This window comes from Prionailurus bengalensis, chromosome B1 (genome assembly GCF_016509475.1).
Source record: "Prionailurus bengalensis isolate Pbe53 chromosome B1, Fcat_Pben_1.1_paternal_pri, whole genome shotgun sequence".
Lineage (NCBI taxonomy): Eukaryota > Metazoa > Chordata > Mammalia > Carnivora > Felidae > Prionailurus > Prionailurus bengalensis.
The window spans coordinates 81,095,800-81,120,488 of record NC_057344.1 but is presented as its reverse complement, the minus strand read 5'-3'; the positions used below and the strand labels follow the sequence as shown (position 1 = coordinate 81,120,488).

The window sequence follows — 24,689 nt, the reverse complement described above, 5'->3', positions numbered from 1 at the left end:
CATCGACTTCTCCTCTCTAGCTAGGGAAGTCCTGGATGGCATCTTCTTCCCATAAAAGGCTGCTTCATTTACAATGAAAATCTGTTGGCTGGTGTTGTTGGTTGGTGTAGCCACCTTCATGAATTATCTCAGCTGGACCTTCTGGAGAACTTGCTGCAGCTTCTCCATCAGCACTTGCTGCCTCACCTTGCACTTTGATGTCATGGAGATGGCTTCTTTCCTCAAACCTCATGAACCAACCTCTGCTAGCTTCACACTTTTCTTCTGTAGCTTCCTCACCTCTCTCTCAGCCTTCACAGAATTGAGGAGAATTAGGGACTTCCTCTAAACTAGGCTTTGGCTTAAGGGAATGTTGTGGCCGGTTTGATCTTCTATCCAGAGCATTCAAACTTTCTCCCTATCAGCAATGAGGTTGTTTCACTTTCTTATCATTCATGTATTCACTGGAGTAGCGCTTTTCATCTCCTTCAAGAACTTTTCCTTTGCACTCACAACTTGGCTAACTGTTTGGCAAAAGAGGCCTAATTTATTGGCCTATCGTGACTTTCAACATGCCTTCCTCACTAAGTTTAATCATTTCTACCTTTTGATTTTTTAAAATTTTTAAATGTTTATTTATTTTTTAGAGAGAGACAGACCACAAGCAGGGGAGGGGCAGAGAGAGAGGGAGCCACAGAATCTGAAGCAGGTTCTAGGCAATGAGCTGTAAGCACAGAGCCCAACGTAGGGCTCGAACCCATGAGCCACGAGATCATGACCTGAGCGCAATTCAGAGGCTGAACCGACTGAGCCACCCAGGCACCCCCTCTAGCTTTTGATTTGAAGTGAGAGATGTGTGACTCTTCCGTTTACTTGAACAAGTATAAGGCCTATAAGTATAAGCCATTATAGCATTATTAATGGGTCTAACCTGAATATTGTCGTGTCTCAGGGGACAGGGAGGCCCAAGGAGAGCAGAGAGATGGGGGAATGGCCAGTCAGTGGCACAGTCAGAACGCACACAACATTTATCAGTTAAGTTCACCACCTTACATGGGTGCAGTTCATGGCACCTGAATACAATCACCATAGTTATATCAAAGATCACTAATCATAGATCCCCATAACAAATACAATAACAACGAAAAAGGGTGAAATATTGTGAGAATTACTAAAATGCAACACAGAGACACAGAGTGAGCAAATGCTGTTGCAAGAATGGTGCAATAGAATGCCCGTCGCAGGGTTGTCACACACCTTCACTTTGCAAAAAACACAGTATCTGTGAAGTGTAATAGGTGAAGCACAATAAAATGAGTCAGACCTTTATATTAATTAGCATTGGGAGAAGGCAAAGAGGAGGATTAAATATCATAAATGTTGGTAAAGCTTTCCTTGCCACCTTCTAACCTCCTCCTGGCACCACCTCCCTCTTGCCCAGCTTCCGCAGTTTCTTTCTGCACGCGGGCCTCCAAAACCACTGAATGTTCCCTCCGTCTCTTTCTCTGCTCTGCTCTGCTCCATCATCACATAAGTGAGCATTTTTTTATTGCTTCAGCGACCACTTCAGAGTGTGCTTACAGTCATGAATTCAGAGGATAATGGGAGGCAACTAGACAAGATTAATTGGTTCAAGCTGATTCTAGGAGACTGAGTATTTCTCTAATAATAATAGTAAATACTTCACATAATGATCATTTTGATGCAAGTATTGCGCCAAGTGCTTTGTATAAAACAATCAACTATTTCTCTCAGCTCCCTATAAGATCGGTTCCATTATTGTCCCCTCTTTTGGTCAAGAAACCTGAGGCTAAGAACGGCTAACAACGGACTGCCACTGTCACTGAGATTCAATCTCAGTTTAGCTTTGGAATCTGTGCTCTTTATGAATAATGATGATGATACTAATGACATCAGCAAAGTCAGAATACTAACAGTTAGGAGCACTTATCAGGGGCCAGGCATGTTCTAAGTACTCTATAGATATTCCTTCACTTATTTAAGAAACAACACTAAACTAGAAGCCAAAAAGACCAGGATTCTACTCCAAATCCTGGTACTGATTAACTGCAAAACTTGGAGGAAGTCACTTCTACCAATCTGGATCTCAATTTCCACAGATATACATTGAAGGTATTGTACCAGACGATCCCTCAAGTCTAACATATTTATAGTCTTCACACTCAGAATAAGCCAACGGAAGAGGCCCTTGAGATGAACACAGGGGTACTAGAATAAAAGTATATTCTTGCTGTCAAAAACTGTATATATTAAGTCAAACAATATCAGTGATTGGGACCAGTAAAGATTTCACATGGCATTCAAAACTGTTTGGTGGATTAACACAGAATACAAAATAAAATTTGGTAATTACAATGGGCTGAATTATGCACTCCCACCCCAAATTCATACATTGAAGTGCTAACTCACACCGTGACGGTGTGTGGTGATAGGGCCTTTTGGACCTAATGAAGGTTAAATGAGGTCATAAGGGTAGGGCTCTAAACAATAGGGCTGGTGTCTTATAAGAAGAGGAAGAGACCCCAGAGATTTCAATATCTCTCTCTCCACCATGTGAGAACACAGCAAGAAGATGGCCCTACAAAGGCCAGAAATAGTTACTTTGCCAGGAAGTGAATTGGCCCGAACCTTGATCTTGAACTTCTTAGCCACGGCAAGAAATAAATTTCTGTTGTTTAAGCCACCTAGTCTATGGTATTTTGTTAATGGCAGCCCAAACAAAGACAGTAATTAAAGGGAAAAAAAAATAAATCCTAGATTAAAAAAAATCCTAGCTCTAAAGGAAAACACTGCTAAATTTAATTGCACATTGAAAAAAAAACTTTATATGACAAAAACAATTATACAATCAAAAGGTAAATAACTGGGAAAATATTTGCAAAATATTTGCAAAATGTAACAGAAATAGATTATTACTATATGAATAACATATAAAATCAATGTAAAAGAGTAATGGGAATTTTCGTAAAAAGATAACGTATTCACACCCTTAGTGCCTTGTCCAGTTCCTTGAGAGAGATAGCTAATGATTAATTGAACCAAATACATAAATTAACGTAATTTTAGTTTTATTAGTTTTTTTAAAGCATACAACTTACATAATTATAGGGGTTTAGACAACAATAGGTTGATTTTTTAGAATTATTATAGAATTTTATAGAAATATAAAATCAGAATATTATATTAAAAACAAAAAAGGTATGTAAAAGCCAGTGAACATTTTAAAAATTACTCAACCTCACCTGTAATTGACAATAAATAAGAAATGCTACAATAAATACTTGATACATATATATCTAAGTAAGATTATATTTCTCTTAATAAATTTATAAGTTGGTAATGTCTAATGTTGGTGAGGAAGAAAAAACAGTAGAGCCTTTTAAGAGTAAAGTTATTTATCAAAATTAAAAATATAAATACTTACGGTGCAGCTGTTCTACTTCTAGGAACCGATGCTACCAATATGCTCCCAAAACAAACATCAAGATAAATAAACACTAATGTTCATGACTACTTGTTTATAACAGTAAAAAACTAAATACAACCTTATAGGCTCATTTATGGAGGATGAATTCAACCCTTTTGCCATATCTTGTCAATAGACTCTTAAGCAGATGTTAACATAGAATAAAGGAAGATTGCACTGAGTTAAAAAAAAGCAAGGTGCAGACTTTTATATGACATATTACCATTGGTGTGAATTTTTAAAAGCATACATGTACGCATGGGCATACACACACACACACACACACACACACACACACTATACTGGTATCGTCATATTTTTCTGGTAGCAAACATGAGAAAGTTAGCAATGGCTTTCCATAAGGAGATATGGGAGGGGGATACTTTCATTTACTGTTTTGTTTTTGTGTGTGTGCCCATAATATATATTTATGAATATAATTCTGAAAAACAGAGCATTTAAAAAGGCTTTAAATTATGGGTCTACCTTCAATTTCTATGACTCAATGACTCTTCCTTGAAAAGACTGAGTATTCAACAATCAGTATGGCAAACACCTCAATTAAGCCAACATTTCTTCCTTTCCATAGCAAATATAATTTTCTTTAGCAATTTCTCTTTTACAAACAAACCACACTGAGTTTGTCCTAAGCTCTGCTCTTTTCTCCATGTTCTCTTAAATGCAACCAGCTGCCAAACCCAGCTGATACTCTTCCATTCATGCTGTCAGGACCCTAGCTCAGGTATTCATGATCATTTATTAGGCAATAGTAATAGTGGAAGGAGATGTTGTTACTGAGCTCTTCTATGTGGCAGGCACTTCACATATTCTGCTTTCAAATCCCTACAACAATCACAGAAGTTTAGTATTAACATCTCTTTTATCTGGATACCCACAATATGATTACACCTAAAAAATGGTGTAATCAGGTGATGAGAAGTAGTGTCTCATCACTTGAAATTAAATTCCTCTTAACACCTAAAAGGCTGAACATATTTTTATTCATTTACTGGCCATTATAGTCTCTTGCAGCATTTCCTGCCATATGTTTTGCCTATTCTTAGGCTAGTGGTTTGTCCTTTGCTTATTGATTTTAGTAGTTTCTCATGTATTTTAATCTCTTTCCCTCAACTTTTTAAAAAATAATTTCAAACCTATATTAAAATTGCCAATAAGATAATGAACATCTATATATTCTTCACCTATATTCATCAGTTACCAATTGCTAACATTTTGCCATCTCGCTTTTAACCCTCCACTCCTCAACTCTCTGTCTCATTGGTGGATTTCACAACATTGTGACACTTCTCATCTAAATACTTTAGCATGGATTCTGTGCCTCTTCATCCTTTCTGTTAGGCTGGCCCTTCATAGATCCTTTCTCTAGCCTAATGAACTCCCACAACTTCCTGTATCATATATTTACTGTTTCTTTTCCTTGGAATGTATTTCTGCCATTTTCCATATATCCAAACCTTATCCATCCTTCAAGGCACAACTCAGATGTCCCTCGATCCATGAACCCTTCCCTTTTTTTTTTAAAGTGTAATTTTTTTAAATGTTTATTTATTTTTGAGACAGAGAGAGACAGAGCATGAACAGGGGAGGGTCAGAGAGAGAGGGAGACACAGAATCCGAAGCAGGCTCCAGGCTCTGAGCTCTGAGCTGTCAGCACAGAGCCCGACGCAGGGCTCGAACACATGGACTGTGAGATCATGACCTGAACCGAAGTCGGACGCTTAACCGACTGAGCCACCCAGGCGCCCCAACCCTTCCCTTTTTAATTTTCCTTCTGTTGCCTGTGCCAGTTTTATATCACTTATTTCTTTCTTCTTGGCATCACAGTTATTTGTGCATATGTCTCACATCCCTAATAGTCACAAGCATGTAAGGACAGGAAGTGTGTCCAATAGTAACTTACATTTTCCACAGATCTTAGCAGAGCAACTTACAAATAGGAGACACTCAATAAACATCTGCAAAACCAAACAGCAAAATCACTGAATAAATTTATGTTTGTGAGAAAATCAGAGGGATTTAAGATTCTATTTCCAACCCTTTCAACAATTCCTTGTGATTTTCTTTTTTTTTTTTTTTATAAGTTTTTAAATTTTTTTTTTTCAACGTTTATTTATTTTTGGGACAGAGAGAGACAGAGCATGAACGGGGGAGGGGCAGAGAGAGAGGGAGACACAGAATCGGAAACAGGCTCCAGGCTCTGAGCCATCAGCCCAGAGCCCGACGCGGGGCTCGAACTCACGGACCGCGAGATCGTGACCTGGCTGAAGTCGGACGCTCAACCGACTGCGCCACCCAGGCGCCCCTCCTTGTGATTTTCTATAAGTCACTTAACTCTAGCAGTGAAAATATGGATTATAAAACAATAGCTCTTTAATTTTTTTCAAGTCCAGGCACTTCATATATGCCATTCACTGTGTCATTTAATCCTCATAACAGCCTTGTGAGGTAGACATTATTACCAAATTACAAGAGGAAATGGAAGTAGAGAGAGATCAAGTAACATGTCTGTGCAGGTGGGGTATTGGTCTATGATTTTTGTCATCCTTATCTTTTTATTGTTTGTATTGCTCACTTGACCTGTAGTAGGTGTTCAATAAATGTTTGTGAAATGACTTGTTTAAAATTAGGTGTAAGTAGATGCCTACTTAGAGATATATGAATTCAATGAGTAATACTATTTAGCCAAAAACAAAAACAAAAACAAAAACAAAAAAACCAAAACAGATAAATAACTCATACTTGATACCAGATAATTAAAGAAAAGCTGGTATTTTCTGTTATACACAAAAAGTCACAATAATCTTTGGAACTCTATAATAGGTTGATTTAGCTTTTAACTTCTTGATTTATCATGAACAGCAGCAATACTTAGAGAGGTACGTGTTTAAAACATGGAGAATTAAGGGGCTTTTTCTTTGGGGGGGTTCTGGTGAGGAGCTAGGTGACTTTAACTTTTATAATTGTTTTTGTAATTGGCAATTCCACCAAAATCCATCAGATGGGTATCTGTGAGTTCTCTATTAAACATTTTATGTTACCTTGGAAAAAGCGCACATCAAGAGTCCAGTGTCAGGGCCCTTTGTTATCAAACAGGGGATCTGGCTCCCAGCTCTCACAGGTCTGAGACTCACTGGCTCAAATACAACCTTTCTGTCTGAACAGAGCTGTGAGACCTAAAATAACTGGGCTATAATTTCAGTTGTCTTAAAGTCTGACTCCAAAGTAACTGATAGGCTTTGATCTTTAAATAAAAAAAGAAAAAAAAGTGCATAAGCAATTTTCATCAAATTTTGTTTCCCTGAATTATACATTCTCCCAAACACCACTGTGTTTAGTTTTAAACACATACTCTTAATGAAATCTATTAACTCATTTAAAAACAGTAAGCAGTATCAAGAAACATAGTAGACCAACACTCCCAGAGAGAACTTCAGTCTCTTTGGTCCAGCTTCAGTGTCTCCACGGCCAAAGTCAGAGGATCAGCTTCTAATATAACATTGGAAGAAAAGAATATAATATGACTGTTACATAGATATATAGATATGAACTCCAAATTGGAATTAGGAGGCCTGATAGGCTGACCTCCTGGCTATGAGACACTGAGCACATCACTTACCCAGCCTCTATGAGCCTCAGAGTCCTTAGCTATAAAATGTAGATGACCATTTCTCCACGGGCAACTGCTAGGATTTGTGATATAACGGAGATAAAAGCACTCAGCAGTTACCTAGCTTAACAAATGCTCAATAAATGTTAATAAATGCAGCCTATGGGGTCTCAAATCATATTTTTTTAGGGATTATGATAATGAAAAGTGTAATAGTATATGACACCATTAAAGTTTGAGTGTTTGAGCTTTAGTCTTTTAACGGTAAAATTTGTTGAAGACATCCTAGATTCTGCTATTTGAAGGAATATTTTTACTCACATACCTTATCCAGAAAAATCAATCAACAAACATGTGTGTTTATTGAATGAGTAAATGAATTCATGGCTAAAAAAAAGGTTTTTGGTTTATAAGCATACCTGCTCACAAAAAACCTTACTGAAACTGACAAAAAGCAATCATAGTGTTTTATGATTCCAATTACTGATAGTATTGCTAATGCTAATAATTACTAAGGACTTCAAGTTTGCTAGGCATCGGGAAGTTGTGGGAAAAGGATACAGAGTAAGTGAAAGATAGTTATTTAAATTAGAATCCTAGATCTGGGAAGGTTCTCAGCAGCAGAAGTCATGAAAACATGAACCATTTTCCCTTCTACTTTATCAGATTACTTGTAAGTTATTTAAATTTACTGGGTTTAAATGTGCCTGCATTTCAAGTACTTTTTGCTTTTAATTATAACTTTAGAGTTAGCAGACATAAATACGGAAAATTCAAAATGCAAAAATTGAAAGTAAATGGTTGTAAATATACAGAATATAAAAGCAAGAGGAGCTTTGGGAGAAACTAATGCTCAGAGCAACTTGAAAAGGAAAAAGAAACAAATTAACAAATCTTGACCCATTTTCTTTAAGGAGAGAGATCCTGAAGCTGAAAAGGGGTGCTATCATCCTGCTAATTAAATGTTGACGTGTTGTATGATTGAAATGTCTAATTGTTGGGGCGCCTGGGTGGCGCAGTCGGTTAAGCGTCCGACTTCAGCCAGGTCACGATCTCGCAGTCCGGGAGTTCGAGCCCCGCGTCGGGCTCTGGGCTGATGGCTCGGAGCCTGGAGCCTGTTTCCGATTCTGTGTCTCCCTCTCTCTCTGCCCCTCCCCTGTTCATGCTCTGTCTCTCTCTGTCCCAAAAATAAATAAAAAACGTTGAAAAAAAAATTTTTTTTAAAGAAATGTCTAATTGTTTATAAAAATGTAACAAAACATGTCATCTTCATCCATAAGGAAAATTTCTGCTTTACTCATAAAAGGACATGTAGACCATATAAACTCAAGCCCTTAGAATAAGTAATTATCTCTATTTTTTATCTTTATTACAATTGTCATATACATATTAATATAAAGTATACCAGAGCTTTTAAGTGTTGGCCCATCAAACTTGAACATGGCAAATGTGTGAAGAGGAAAATAATGTTAGGTACCCATTTGTGACTGTGCAAATCAATGTCTCCAAGAAGAACAGTCTGGACTATGGGTTATTCTTGTTACCAAAAAGAAAAATGGCCTGTGTCTGTGTGACCAAGGGGGGAAAAAAAAGCGTAAAGTAAAAACACTGCTAAAAGCAAACAGAATTCTTGAACTCTTTGACCTATTCTGAGTTGAGAAATAAAGTATACCTTATGCCCTCGGTTCGTAGTCCACTCAAATATTTGGGGCTATGGAGCTGTGTTCCACTGAGTAGCTGGTCAGTTGTTAGGGACTGAGCCACACAAAAGGCACATGAAGTCGTCTCTTCTAAGAGTCAATGCATCTTCTGTAAGGTCCCCAAACATCCCTAACTCTCATCAGTAATTGTCATTAAAAGCTCTCATTATGTGAAGTAAGTGTAATTATAGCATCTTGCCCTCACAGGGTGTACAGCAGTGAGAAGGCTGGAAGGGTTCATAAATTAGTGCCAATTCACTCTCCTTCTATCTACCGTGCAATCTGCTGTGAGAGAGAAAAACCGTATTTATACACATTAAGGCAAAAGCCCAATGGCCCCTACAAAATTAACCTAAACACTAACTGTGGTTATTTGAGGGACTCCCCATTTCATTATGTGTCTCAGAAATAAAAGAGATAAAGTTTGCTGCCATCAATAACACTGAACATATCTGCTGAATCCCGCAGATTCCAAAACATTAATAATTCAAAATCTTGTGGGAATTTTGTCATGGTGGAGATACGACTTGTCTGCAAACAGAGCTCAGGGGATGCTCAGTATGATCTATTCTTGTATATATGCACAACTGCTGCATTCATCATGACACAGAGGAGAACACAGCATTCGCCTGTATCTCTGCAATTGAAATTTTGGGATGTATATTATAAAGTTGTTATGTATAACACAATAATTCCCAATCTCACATGAAGAGTAATCATCCTGATGTGTCATTATACCTTACAGATTAAAGGGATTGGTAAATATATTTTCTCTCCCTCATCTCTTAAACATTTATGCCATAATTCAAAAAAACATTGAGACTGAATGATCATATTCAGAAAATAAGTTGGGCTCCCTCCTTATTGGGTGACAGAATGTGTGTGTGTGTATATATACATACGTGTGTATATTTATACTGACATATTTGTATATATATGTGTATACACACACACACACTCTGTGTTTTTATATTTTTGTATATATGTACATACACATATACACACTCACATATCCATGATCCCCAGATTTACTTAAAAACTAGAAATTGACAATGTCAATTACATCACTGACTGCTGTTCTGAGACCAACACCTAAGAAGATGACACTAGCAAAAATACCCACCAATATTATTCCCCAAAAGGTCCCTTTAGAGACTAGCCAGACCCTTAATTCTTGATAAAAGATTTTGAACTGCTCTCAATACTAAGGCCAGAACAATCTTTCTAAAACTCAAATCTAATCATGTCATTTCCCTGTGGAAATTCTTCCTATTGCCCTTAGAATAAAACCCTAAATCCTCTTTAACAAGGCCCAGGAGACCCTGTGTGATCTAGCTACCCCAGCCTACCTCAGCCTCATCTCAAGCCATTTTCCACTTCATTTTCTGAGCTCCAGGCACAATGGCTTTCTTTCAGTTCTTTGAAAACATCATGGGCAATCCTGCCTCAGGGCCTTTGAACATGGTGTTTTCTCTTATGTAATGTTCTCCATTTAGCAAATTCCTACCATTGTTCAGCTCTCAGCTTAAAAGCCAAATGCTCAGAGAAGGCTTCCCCTACCCCTCCAAAGACTAATAGGTAGTAATTACTAAATGTTCCTGTGTAATAGGCATTGCACCCAACTTTTTACATGCATTTTTTTTCATTTATTTTCACAACAACCCCATGAAGTTAGTATTACTATCCCTATTTACATATGTGAAGATGGGTCCTAGGAAGATGAATATATGGAAGATCACACAACTTTAAAAAGGTGGAAGAGGAATTCACTGAGATGGTCCCTCTGATACATTCTCTCTTCACATATATACTCTTAGGTAACATCATATAATTAGTTGCTTAATGTTTGCTTCCCACATTAGAACGTAACCTTTATAAATGTTGAAAGTGTATCCATCTCGTTCACTAAGATATTGTGCTGGTGCTGGGAACACAGAGGTCAACAAACATCTGATCCTGTTGAATGAGTAAGTTCATGACACAGAGTCATTTCTAACACAAATAAAAGAAAGGCTAATTAAAAACGCTCACCGTAAGTCATTACCTATCCAATTCAAGGATAGGTAAAGCTGAGATAAGTGTAAATTATTCAGAACTATATGCAGTCCAATGAAGTCGTAGTAAATATCATCTGAATGGGAAATGCATGCAGTGTGTTTTTAGGGAAAGGCAACGCTGTGTGCACATCTAACTCTATACTGGAGCCTACCCATAAGACCAATTACTCAGAGCACTTTTTGAAAATGCGGTTCTTTATAGATTTCAGAGTACGCTTGATAGCTCTCAACTCCAAAGCATAAACACATTTAAAATCACAATGAAAAATGATGGATAATTAAAGTAAAATTGTTTTGGGGCACCTGGGTGGCTCAGTCGGTTAAGTGCCTTGACTCTTGATTTCCGCTCAGGTCATAATCTCATGGGTTTGTGAGAATGAGATCCATGCTATCAACTCAGTGCCTACTTGGAATTCTCTCTCTCCCCCTTTCTCTCTCTCTCTCTCTCTCTCTCTCTCTCTCTCTCTGCCCCCGTCCCACTTGCACACATGCTCTTTCTCTCTCAAAATAAACTAAAAAAAAAAAAAGGTAAAATTGTTTCACTCATCGATCTATCTCAAGGAATGCAGCTAATCCTTGCATCTAAACAGTATTATTCCATATATTGGGAAATCTCATCAGAATGATTGCAAGTTTTCTTGAACCTAATATGTACAACCAATTCCACCGACTCTGGAGACTGATCAAGGTCAGCCCTAGATTTCAAATTTTCAAAATCCATGGTTACATCATGAATAAAAACCTGATTTAAGTATTTATTTCAACATTCTACCTCATTAACTTTTTCATTTACCAGTGCTACAACTGATTAACAAAATAAACAGGTCCTGTTTTATATTCTTCTTTTCTACCTTTCTATAACAAAGTAGTTAATGAGTATTGACATGGCTAAATATGAGGCAGCTTACCATAAAAATTTTTTTCAATGAGCATAAATATTATACTTTAAATTATAAACTATAAAGGCCAATTATACTAGATAAGCACTGATGAGTACACCAAGACAAAAGTATGTAACTTTACCTTTAGCAATATACCTATTTGGATAGCCTACAGAGCCCACCATGTACAAATACAATACCTATGAACAAATGGACAAATGAAAATGTGGAGGACCTGGAGAAGATTCAAAGACATCATCCTTCCAAGTCCCTTTTCTTACCCATAGGATCACATTCCTCCATACTCTTATTCACATGACTACAAAATGAATAATCTATATTTTTCAAAAGCCATGCCTTATTAGATGTACATGAACTTTGTTCAGCTATCAGAAATGTTTAAAGGGAATATTGGTCTCTGATCAACAGTTCTACTTCTTGTATGGAGTCTTACCTGATCAATTTTATCTCCCCCCCTCCCTAAATCACTGAGCTCTCACTCCTTGTTACCATGTCACCTGTTCCTCACGTGCATGCTTGTTAAAGCACACAATTTCTACTACCTTGTATTTAAAGCACAGTTTCTACTACCTTATATTTCATATATTTATGTATTCATATCTCTCTTTTTAAAGTAGAAGCTCATTCAGGGTAGGTTTTTCATGTGATTCAATTTTGCACCCTCCTGTCCTGTCACAGCACTTATCATAATGGATGCGCATAATAGATAGAACAATTCACAAATAAATGAATATGGCTGTCTGTGAGTGATCTGGTGTCAGGTGCTAATATATATTTGATCCCAACAATATTAACATCAGACATGCTCTTTAGTGCTAACATGTAATAACTTAAGTGAAAAACCAGAAATAACTAGTGTATGTGTATTGCACAGCATGAATATCTTACTAAAAGAGGGTTTCTACTTTGGTTGTTTAATATTTCAATGTACTTTCTATCCACTGAAGTTCCCCCAACCCTATACTTGTAGATAATTAAATACGTCATTCATTTTTCTTTGCTCAATTTAGACTTTATGGAACTTAACATTCATAAAAATCAATAAGATATCCTTATAAAAGTAAGCCACTTTGGCCCTTGAATTCAAGACACTGATCATTCTTCTTTTTGCTACACATCATGGATTGTTTGCATTATAGGTCAACCTACAGAGTTTTTTCTCTCCACATACTTCCAATATTAATTATTCCTTCTCTCTGGCCCAGAGCTACTAGCCAACATGTTGCATAATCCTGTCTATCTGAAGAGAACCGATAAGGTAACTAAACTCTGATATCATTTGATATTTTGTTCCCCACCTTAATCACCCTTATTAGTCTAATTTCTTGACCACAAAGAGAAATCATGATATTAACTTTTAAATGAGGCGATAACTAATTAAGCCAAAGTAACTCAAAGGGTTTAGAATATTCAAAGAAACAAAGATACTGATAGAAACACCCATATCAATGGAACGAGCATATTTAAATAAAAATTTTCCCTCCAATGATGGACATTTTACCAAAAATAAAATACATTATTTCATGCATTATGTTTTGAAAGTCAAAAGCTCATGAAAGTAGAAAAGGTTGATAGTTTCAGATTACATTACTCTAAATAAAGAAGGAATTGTTGCTGACATCATCTTAAATATATTGCATATTGACATGTTTTTAAAGGAATTATAGTTGTGTGGCACAAGTCAAAATCAAATTTAGTTCAATCAGCTGCGGCATATTTTTAAAAAATAAAAACATATTAGGGATACAAATATATGAAAAGGCCTTTATCAACCTTGCTTTTTATATGCCAAATTTTTAAATCCCTACTTATTTGCCAGCAAAAAACATGTACATTGGTGAAACTGTGGGGTTATATATTTATAAAAAGAGTAATTTCACACACACAAAAATTCCTGACCACAGCTTCCTCAAAAGTTCACTGAGAAAAAGGCAGGTAGGGACCTGTTTCTTTAGAATTCAGTACAAAATGTTTAAACCCATACAAGGAAAAGTCACTAAGATTTAAACATAAATAACAAAGGAAAAATGAGAAAAAGAAATAAGAGAATTAAGTCAAACACTCTGTAAACTGAATTCAGACTCTAAGGTTTTACAGGCCATTAATCTAATATCTGCCAAATTAGATTTTCAAATTCCATAATATTTGATTTCTTTTCTAAAACTGGTTTACCCTTAATCCCAGAAGTTTTTCTTTCAAAGATAAACTACAATTCTAAGTGAGATTTCTATTCAACCAGGAGCTCTATTGTTGATTTTTTAAGTATTTATGAATCATATTTATGATTTTACCCTCCCTAAACATTACTTTTGACTTTAATAAATTTTAGACTTGTGTAAGAACTAAAAGATGGTTTAATGTGGATTAAATAATATTCATTTAAAAACAGGGCCACTTGTATACTATTTGTCAGCTAAAATAATGTCAGAAAAGTTTTTAGACAACTGGGAATTGCTTCCAAGTCAACAACTACAAAGCAACACTGAAGCCATCTAGGAATTTCAGTGTAAGATAGATCTCCTTTTGAAATACAACCCTGAAAATATATAAAATTGATCACAGGTAACTTTCTGTCTTTGCTCTAGGATTACAACCTTTAGCTGGAAAACACCATGACTATGTTCCAACCTTTAGTACTAAAGAATCTGCACAGCACAACAGCCTAGGAAATTTAGCTATTGGACAGCTTGATTGCTCCCTCACACCCCGCTTAATAGAGCTTCTCATTAAGTCACAAAAATGAGATCATTCAGCAAAAGTCCTTCAGTATGGCCCGTCCACTCATGCTAAAGTGGTGTTGAAACAGAAGTCCGTGGGTTTGAGAGCGAATAAAAGATCTCAGCAGGTCATGGAAGGATGTAGTCCTGTAGGGTAAGTAGATCTGGGGTAGCATCAAAACAGGAGAGCAATAGAAACACCTTTAAGAATTCTCTGGAGTATAATTTAACAATACAAAATAAAAGTGGAAACTAAAGATGGAAGAAAACCTGGATAAAGCAATAACTAAAGAAGTTCCTTCTGGGCAGAGACTCTGGGGACCAGAGTTGAAGCACAGTTAGCTCTTCAGGCAGTGCAGATGCATATAATGTCACAAGTGTTCACAGTGTTATTGATAAAGTATTGGCATTTTCTGCAACATCATATAGCAGAACACAATAACTCCTAGGAACACCTTGAGATTTCTGGAAGTATGTGAGTATGTGCATACATGAGCAAATACCTACAAATGAGTACCTCTTCTGCTAGACCTTCAATTAAAAAAAAAAATTCTATTCTGTACTGGAAAAAAAATAGACAAATCTCTTTAAAAAAATTTTTTTTTTCAATGTTTATTTATTTTTGGGACAGAGAGAGACAGAGCATGAACGGGGAAGGGGCAGAGAGAGAGGAAGACACAGAATCGGAAACAGGCTCCAGGCTCTGAGCTATCAGCCCAGAGCCCGACGCGGGGCTCGAACTCACGGACCGCGAGATCGTGACCTGGCTGAAGTCGGACGCTTAACCGACTGCGCCACCCAGGCGCCCCTAGACAAATCTCTTTATATAAGTCAGCATCCTTGTATTTAATTTGATATATATTTTGACAATGAAACAGCAATTAGGATATAAGGAAGAGCCACGTGAAAAAAGGTTGTCCAACTAGACTAATGCCACTTTGGACAAATCTGCCACCATGACTGTTCTGTGACCTGAAATCTTCTTGAGCACAGCCTCTCCCTACCCTCCCCCTACTTCTTTCCTTTTGCTTATACCATACCCTTGGGGCATAAAGTCATTGATCTGCCCTGGAGATATGACTATGACATACACCTATTCTTAAAGATTCTTCTTTGGAGTGGTCCCTCAGCATGTATTCCCAGCCTCTAGGGCTATAAAACAGGTCTTAAGGGAGGTGGGGATGTGAAGACCTACTCCTTTTGTGCCCACCCAAGACAGGTTGCTATCCATAAATCCCCTTAATAAACCATTTCTCATCAAGCTGGACTTGTTGGCCTTTTTCTTTGGTCTTATGGCTCCTTTGGCCTTTGGAGGTCATTTTCCATATACCTTCCTTTCATAGAACAAAGGTAATAGTTATATATACTTACACACACACACACACACACACACACACATATGCACAATGAATGTGTGGCATCCATTTATAACTTACATATTTGATTTCTTTCTGTTTAAAGTATAGTAAGAGAAGAAGTACCAAAAAGGTTTTTTATCACAAAAGAAGTCAAAGAAGACAAATTAAGATCAAGAAAACCAGAAACTCCAAAGGAGAATCTATACAAAATTACACTGTAACAATAGTGGAACATTTGTTATAAGAAAAGTAGACAAGCCTTGGACCAGTGATCAGGAAGCCCTTTAATTTGATATAATAAGAAACAGCTTTATGGACCACAGTGTGCTAGAATTACTCTTTTTCAGGAAAGAATCTCTGGGTGATGTCAAAAGACAAGAAGGATGAAATATGGCTTTGTAAAGGCTGTTTAGAGATGGGAACACAGACAAGTCCATCCTGAAGAAAGAGAAAAGACAGAGAAAAAACAGCCAGGCTGGGAAAAGCAAAACCTTGCATGCAAATATGTATCATACACTGCTAACTTATAAGACTCACAAATCCCCAAGCTTTTTGTTCTATCCTGAGTCCTGCCTGGAAAATGGTTTATTTATTCTATAGCTATTTAAACTGGCACAGGCTAGGTGCCAGACACAATATAGATATCAGGGACATTAGAATGAAAAAGACAGGCAAGGTCTCTCCTCTCTTAGAGCTTACACTCCAGTGCAATTGACACACAACAGACAAATTAACAAGATGACTTCTGATAATGATAATGGCTTTGAAGAAATAAAAAAAGTTGATGTGTTAGAAAGTACTGGGGGGTACTTATGAAAGGCCACCGGGAAGATGCCTTTTCAGCTGACACCTGAGGGACAAGAAAGAGCCAATCCAGTGAAGACCAAAAGAAAGAATGTTCTAGAAAGAGGGATGGCTACTGCAAAGGCCCTGAGCTGGGGGGAATGGCTTGGTGTGTTTGAGGAGAGACTCTGTGTTGCTGGAGTGTGCTAAGTATGTGGTATGTATTAGGTGGGGCCAAGGAGGAAGGCAAGGGTAGCTACTAAGACCTTACTGGTTGGGATAAGGAGTCTATAAATTCTCTCTGATGGGCAACAGAAGACACCAGAGGTTTTAAATATTTATTTATTTTTGCAAGAGAGAGAGAGAGAGAGAGAGAGAGAGAGAGAGACAGCACGAGCAGGGGAGAGGCAGAGAGAGAGGGAGACACAGAATCTGAAGCAGATTCCAGGCTCTGAGCAGTCAGCACAGAGCCTGACATGGGGCTTGAACTCACAAACCAGGAGATCACGACCTGAGCCGAAGTCTGATGCTTAACTGACTGAGCCGCCCAGGTGCCCCAGGAGACACCAGAGGTTTTAAAACTAGGGAAGAGTTGGGGCACCTGTGTAGCTCAATCGGTTAAGTGTCTGACTCCTGGTTTCAATTCAGAGCATGATCTCATGGTTCATGAGTTCAAGCCCCGCATCGGGCTCTGCACTGACAGTGTGTAGCTGGCTTGGGATTCTCTGTCTCCCTCTCTCTGCCCCTCCCCTGCTTGCTCTCTATCTCTCTCTCTCAAAATAAATAAACATTAAAAAAAATAATAAAAAAAAAAGGGAAGAGTTGGGATAGAGTATGGTGACATAAAATGAGGTTTATATGCTAAAAAGATTACTTTAGCCGTTATGTGAAGTCAGAATTTTAGAGAGATTAGAGTAGAAGCAGGTGAGACTGATTAGGGAATAATTACAGGGCAAGAGTTGATGGTATCTGGTATTTGGGTAGTAACAGTGAAGATGAAAAGAAGTTGATGAGCTCGAGATATATTTTGGGGTAGATCCAATAGGATTTACTGATAAGTTAGATATGGGTTGGGGGGAAGAGACAGTGGAGAGAATTCCAGGAACACTCTTAAATTCACTTAATGAGTAGAGCCATTTATTGAAATGAGAAAGCCTGAAGGAGAAGTAACCTAAGGACGGGGAAGGAGATCAAGAATCAAGAATATTTTGCATGTGGTAAATCTAATAAATGTCCAAGATTAGACATCAAACAGACCTTTTCATATGAGTCTGGCATTTAGGGGAAAAGTTAGACCCGAAGATATCAATTTGGTAGCAGTGCATTTTGATGTTACATAAAACCATGGAATTGGCTGAACTTTCCTGAGTTACTGTAGACAGAAAAAAGACCAGGACCCATCACCAAGCACTGAGACCTTCTAATAGTGAGAATTTAAAGCAGAGCAAAGAACCAACACAGGAAACTGAGAAGGAATGGTCAGTAAAGTAGATGGAAATCCTAGAAGAGGGAGATATCATGGAAATGAAGAGCAAAACATGTTTCAAAGAGGGTATACTCTGAAGGTATAGAACATTCTTATGTGTCTTTGAGTAAGACCAGAACAGAGAAACCATCACTGGCTTTGGCTAGATGGAGGTAACTGGTAACCTTGATAAAAACTGAGTTAAGTCCTTCGTAGAGTGCCAGGGAGTCTTGATTAGAGTAAATTGAGGAGGGACAGTGCTATAAGGAGTGAAGATTGGGACAGCTGTTTTAAAACTCAGAGCTAATATCATTCTCAATGGGGAGAAACTGAGAGCTTTTCCTCTATGGTCAGAAATAAGACAGGATGTCCAGTCTCACCACTTTTATTTAATATAGTACTGGAAGTCCTAACCACAGCAAGCAAACAACAAAAAATAAATAAAAGGCATCCATGTTGACAAAGAAATAAAATTTTCACTATTTGCAGATAATACTATTATAGAAAACTCGAAAGACTCCACAAAAAAACTGCTAGAACTAATACACAAATTCACTAAAGTCACAGGATAACTTACAGAAATCTGTTACATTCTTATACCAATAATGAAGCAGCAGAAAGGCAAATTCAGGTATCAATCCCACTTACAACTGCACCAAAAACAATATGATACATAGGAATAAACCTAACCAAAGAGGTAAAAGACCTGTACTCCTAAAACTGTAAAACACTGAATATGACACAAAGAAATAAAAAGACATGCCAAGCTCATGGATTAGAAGAACAAATATTTTTAAAATGTCTATACTACCCAAAGCAATATACACATTTAATGCAATCCCTATCAAAATACAAACAGCATTTTTCACAGAGCTAGAACAAATAATCCTAAAACTTGTATGGAACCCAAAAAGACCCCAAATAGCCAAAGCAACCTTGAAAAAGAAAAGCAAAGCTAGAGGCATCACAATTACGGACTTCAAGTTATATTACAAAGCTGTAGTGATCAAGACACTTTGATACTGGCACAAAAATAGATCAAGGGGGGGCGCCTGGGTGGCGCAGTCGGTTAAGTGTCCGACTTCAGCCAGGTCACGATCTCGCGGTCCGGGAGTTCGAGCCCCGCGTCAGGCTCTGGGCTGATGGCTCAGAGCCTGGAGCCTGTTTCCGATTCTGTGTCTCCCTCTCTCTCTGCCCCTCTCCCGTTCATACTCTGTCTCTCTCTGTCCCAAAAATAAATAAACGTTAAAGAGTCATCCTTAAAAAAAAAAAAAAATAGATCAACGGAACAGAAAGAAAACCCAGAAATGAACCCACAACTATATGTTCAATTAATCTTCAACAAAGCAGGAAAGAATGCGATGGAAAAAAGAATGTTTTCTTCAACAAATGGTATTGGGAAAACTGGACAGCACCATACAAAAGAATGAAACTAGACCACTTTCTTACACCATACACACACACCAAAAAACCATAAGAATCCTAGAAGAGAACACAGGCAGTAACCTCTTTGACCTTGGCCATAGCAATTTCTTTCTAGATATGTCTCCTCAGACAAGGGCAACAAAAGCAAAAATAAACTCTTGGGACTACATCAGAATAAAAACCTTCTGCACAGCAAAGGAAACAATCAACAAAACTAAAAGGGGTAGTATCCAAAATCTATAAAGAACATATCAAACTGAACACCCAAAAAACAAATAATCTAATTGTAAGATGTGCAGAAGACATGAATAGACATTTCTCAAAGAAAACATATAGATGGCTAACAGACTCATGAAAAGATGCTCAACATCACTTATTATCAAGGAAAATGCAAATCAAAACTACAATGAGATATCACCTCACACCTGTCAGAATGACTAAAATCAACAACACAAGAAACTTGGGGAAGATGTGAAGAATGTGGAACCCTCCTGCACTGCTGGTGGGAATGCAAACTGGTGCAGCCACACTGGAAAAGAGTATGGAGGTTCCTCAAAAAGTTGAAAATAGAACTGTCCTATGATCCAGCAATTGCATTACTAGGTATCTATCCAAAGAATATAAAAATACTAACTCAAAGGTATACATGCACCCGATGTTTATAGCAACATTATCTACAATAGTCAAATTATGGAAACAGCCCAAGTGCCCATAGACTGATGAATGGATAAAGAAGAGGTGGTATATATATATACATACATACACACACACACACACACAAAGAAACATTACTCAGACACAAAAAAGAATGAAATCTTGCCATTTGCAAGACATTCTTACATGTGCAACTCAGGCATTTGATAACTGTGTTTTTCACACAAATTCCTAGAAGGGGAACTGACCCACCAAGAACAGGCTGTGCAACACAGTACTTATTGTTGTGGAATCTGGAGTTAGAAATGTGCAAGTTTATATCTTGACTTCATCACTGAATATCTGCTATCATCCTGGGGGAAAAAAATCAAACTCTTTTTAGTTCTGGTTTCCTCATATAATTCAAGAGTAATAACACTTATTGAAAATAAAAAACACAATACATGCTAAGTGTTTAGCACAGCACCAAATCCATGGTTGCTCTGACAGATGCTATTATCTTTTTTTTAAGTTCATTTATTTATTTTGAGAGAGAGAGAGAGAGTATGTGTGTGTGCATGCCCAAGTGTGACTGGGGGTAGGGCAGAGAAAGGAGAGAGAGAATCCCAAGCAGGCTCCACACTGTCAGCACAGAGCCCAACGTGGGACCCAAACCCACGAATTGCAAGATCACAATCTGAGCTAAAATCAAGAGTCATACACTCAACCAACTGAGCCACCCACGTGCCCCAACAGATGCTATTATTAGTTATTGTTCTCAGCATTTCCAGTTTAGATCCATATCGTGAGACTTCCATCTACAAAGCTCATATCTATTTACAGACCTATCAACAGTGTATATTGCAAAGTCTTTCCATTCTCACCAATAAGTCAATCTTGTTAAACTTTACTAATTTCAGAAATGGAAAATGTTTAGTTTTATTTGCACAGATATGATCAACAATATAGTTACATATCTTTTCATAATTTTTTTTTTAATTTTTTTTTCAACGTTTATTTATTTTTAGGACAGAGAGAGACAGAGCATGAACGGGGGAGGGGCAGAGAGAGAGGGAGACACAGAATCGGAAACAGGCTCCAGGCTCTGAGCCATCAGCCCAGAGCCTGACGCGGGGCTCGAACTCACGGACCGAAAGATCGTGACCTGGCTGAAGTCGGACGCTTAACCGACTGCGCCACCCAGGCGCCCCATCTTTTCATAATTTTATTGTTCCTCTGTGAATGGCCAGTGTGAGATCTTGCTCATTTTTCCATTGATATACATATTTACTTCCTTGTTAGCTGCAAGAGCTGTTTATTTGTTAAAGATGAAGGGGTGCCTGGGTGGCTCAGTCAGTTAAACGTCCGACTCTTGGTTTTGGCTCAGGTCATGAGAATCTCATGGTTTGTGAGTTCAGGCCCCGCGTGTGGCTCTGTGCTGACAGCATGGAGCATGCTTGGGATTCTCTCTCTCCCCGTCTCTGCCCCTCCCCTGTTTGCATGCGTGCATTCTTTCTCACAATAAATGATAAATAAATAAAATATAATAAATAAACTGACAATAATAAACTTTAAAAACTGAATAAAGATAAAAACATCCTTGTCTATATTTTGTTTCTTACTTACAGCGAACTTCAGATATGAAAGCACTTCCTTTATAAAGGATGAATTCACTGTAAGAATAAACTGAAGATATAGTCTTTACTGATATGTAATTTGGGTTATTACTAGTCTTCTTTCCCAACTTCACATGAAAAAAGCATAGGGATTATCTTTCTAGATCAGGCCCCACCTTGCCCAAACAGTGCAAAATTCTGTTTCTAAAGGATGTCCCAGAACATGATAAAAAATAAGAGCCATGCGTGGCATAATAATACAATTATTCAAGATCTGTTCAGCGTTTACAGCCAGATTTGCTATAATTTAGTTTCTCACTGTTTCTGAAATAAATTCACCAAAAACTCTTTAAGATGACATTTCTGCCTCTGTTAAGTACCTCTACTTCTTAGTTTTCAAGAGTTCTAAGCATGCCCCTTCCTCTTTCTATTTCCAGTTCTACCATCTTGGTCCATGTGCACCTAACCTATGGCATTCATGACTTGATAGATTTCTACTTTACAGGCCAAAGAGTCCTCATCTTTCACTGTGTCCTCATATGTCAATTCCTCTTCTCTCCCTCCTACTCCTCTGATCATTTTATAATGATTTGGTAACCACAATAATGAAATTTACTGAGAAAACTAAATTTTGAGATGCTGCCATAACTAATGGAGTCAGAGAAATGATGAAAAGGGCTTTAATGAGGTTTGAAATACGGTTGGAATATTACAGATAGAAAATCAATTTAGAAAATGCTGTCAGCCTCATCCACAAGGGAAAAATTATTTAAACACACACATCTAAAGGACAGAAATAACTTTGAAGGCAATGAAGAACTGACAATTGTTTTACAATAGAGAAAGCTCATTCTTTCTTTATGTACCTATATCTACCAACCTATCTGTCTATCATCTATCATTATTTTGCTATGATTAAAAACCTAACTTGGTAAATATCTAAATACCATGGGTATTCAAATTCTGCAAATACTAATAAATAATTAAGCATTTGACAATTGTAAGTAATTTACCCTTAATTTTAAGTAATCTTGGAGGTAGCAATACTGCTTACAAAAACACTGCGTAATTTTGGTCATCCCCTACAATCGATTTTATCTTCCTCAAGAAAAAAACCTAAATTTTGTGGACTCAGGCCTGAGGAATATTTTGGAGAAAAGCATACCTTTTCCATAAAGCCATTTATGCTACATACTGCACATATTGTAAAACCTTGTACATCAAAGACAAATTTGTGTTTAAACAGATTATCAGGTTATAGAACAATTAGAAGCCACAATTCTCTTAAAATAACTCTAATGAGACCTGAAAAACTGCTTCAAGTCTGTGTTATTTAAGCATTCGGCATATTCTCTGTCCTTAATCTTTGAAAATTAGATGAAAGCTATGGCTTTTCTCTCTAGAAAAATCCATATACAATTATAGAATACATTTTGAATATAAATTTTCAGAACTGACTAGGATCCCAAGCCTCCAGGCTAAGGACTACTCTAGAGGAAATATTGTTTTTAAGACTATCACCAAATACCTAATATATGAACTACTCTCCCATTTCTACCTTAGGCACTCCATCTATGTATTTTGGAGCATAGAAGAGTTAAAGTTTCACACCTTCATTCCATAAGCTCTTCAACCGTGTTTTGCAGAGCAAAGCCTTGGCAACCGCCTGGAACTCACTGCTGACGCAGCTCCTACCTGCTCTCCACTCTCTGCTATGGAGAGGAGCATCCTGACCGATTATACTGGAGACTGGAGACCTACTGATGTGCACCCTCAACAGTGTGACACATTAGAAGACAACTACAACCGATGTGCTTGGAGCCTGGTTCCTAGGATTCTTCCTCACAAGCTGACTATGCAACTCTGGTCTCTCACATATAAACTTGATTCACGTAGGTGATGGGCCCTTTCCTGTCCCCCACTTTCCTTTTACCAACTACTGGGATAACCAATGTATGCAGAAGTCAGACTGCAGTGAGGCTGAAAATACGCCTGGAAAAGGAAGTCAACTTTCCAGCTCCAAGCTTCTTTAACAGTATATAATAATCTCACTATTAAAAGGCGGGGGGAGGGGGGGGTAGAAACAGTGACTTCTGAGAGTAACAGATTCACATGTATTCAAATCCAAATATAGCGTATTCCAAGATCAAACATAATTTTTTGAAGCAAACAACTACTGGGTCAGATTCTATGAGATGCCTATCTAATAGCCATTCCCATCTTCTCATATGCTAATGAAATCATGTAACACTTCTTTCTTTGGGGCAACAATATGTCCAACTAGAATATGACTCATGGCTAGTCCACTAGTCATTTCCAACTAATGTGAGCCTTAAATGCACCATAGATAGCCAAGATATTGACTTCCCCCTAACACTCAGGGCAGATGGGCAGGGCCTGGAGCAGCAAGAGCATTCTCTTCACTCCCAGGATGTATAACAAATGTTACATTTCCTATGTGTGCCACAAAGGGAAGAACGTCAAGAAGCAAAGGAGAATTCTGTTCCCTTTGATAGATACTCAACCTGTCTCCTTTCCTTACAGCTAGCAGTAACCCTCTGATTGAGTTATAGTCAATGAAATATTCGAGAAAGTCTGCTGAAAGCCATTTGTTTCTGCTTCTCTTACCTATTAAAAGGGCAGAGATGAGAGGAAACCTTTCTAGCAATGCCTTTCCCCTTCCATCATACCTTGAAAAAGGACACGATGCCTGAGGCTACAGCAGCCATCTTGCTACCACAAGACAACAAAGCAAGCGAGTAAAAGAGCAACAGCTAAGTAGAGCAGAGCAGAGAGATGGAAAGAGTCTAGAAATTCATTACTTTGTTGAACATCAGAACCAAAATCAGCAATTGTCTACTTCCCATCTTCTTGCTTAAAGTTGACCGATGCATACTAGTGGATGGGAGATTTCAGTCAATTTTTTTTTCCTCTGAAGC

At 37.7% G+C, this 24,689-nt stretch overlaps 1 protein-coding gene and 1 long non-coding RNA gene across 3 annotated transcripts in view; one reads left to right on the top strand and one right to left on the bottom strand.

Annotated features, from left to right (window-relative positions):
* SLC10A7 (solute carrier family 10 member 7) overlaps positions 1-24,689 on the bottom strand; it is a 253,210-nt gene that overhangs the window by 117,671 nt on the left and 110,850 nt on the right. The window lies entirely within an intron of this gene.
* LOC122475828 lies at positions 734-15,030 on the top strand. Its single transcript, XR_006295316.1, has 3 exons — positions 734-2,112; positions 12,959-13,011; positions 14,339-15,030. It is a non-coding gene; the product is annotated as an uncharacterized LOC122475828 (long non-coding RNA).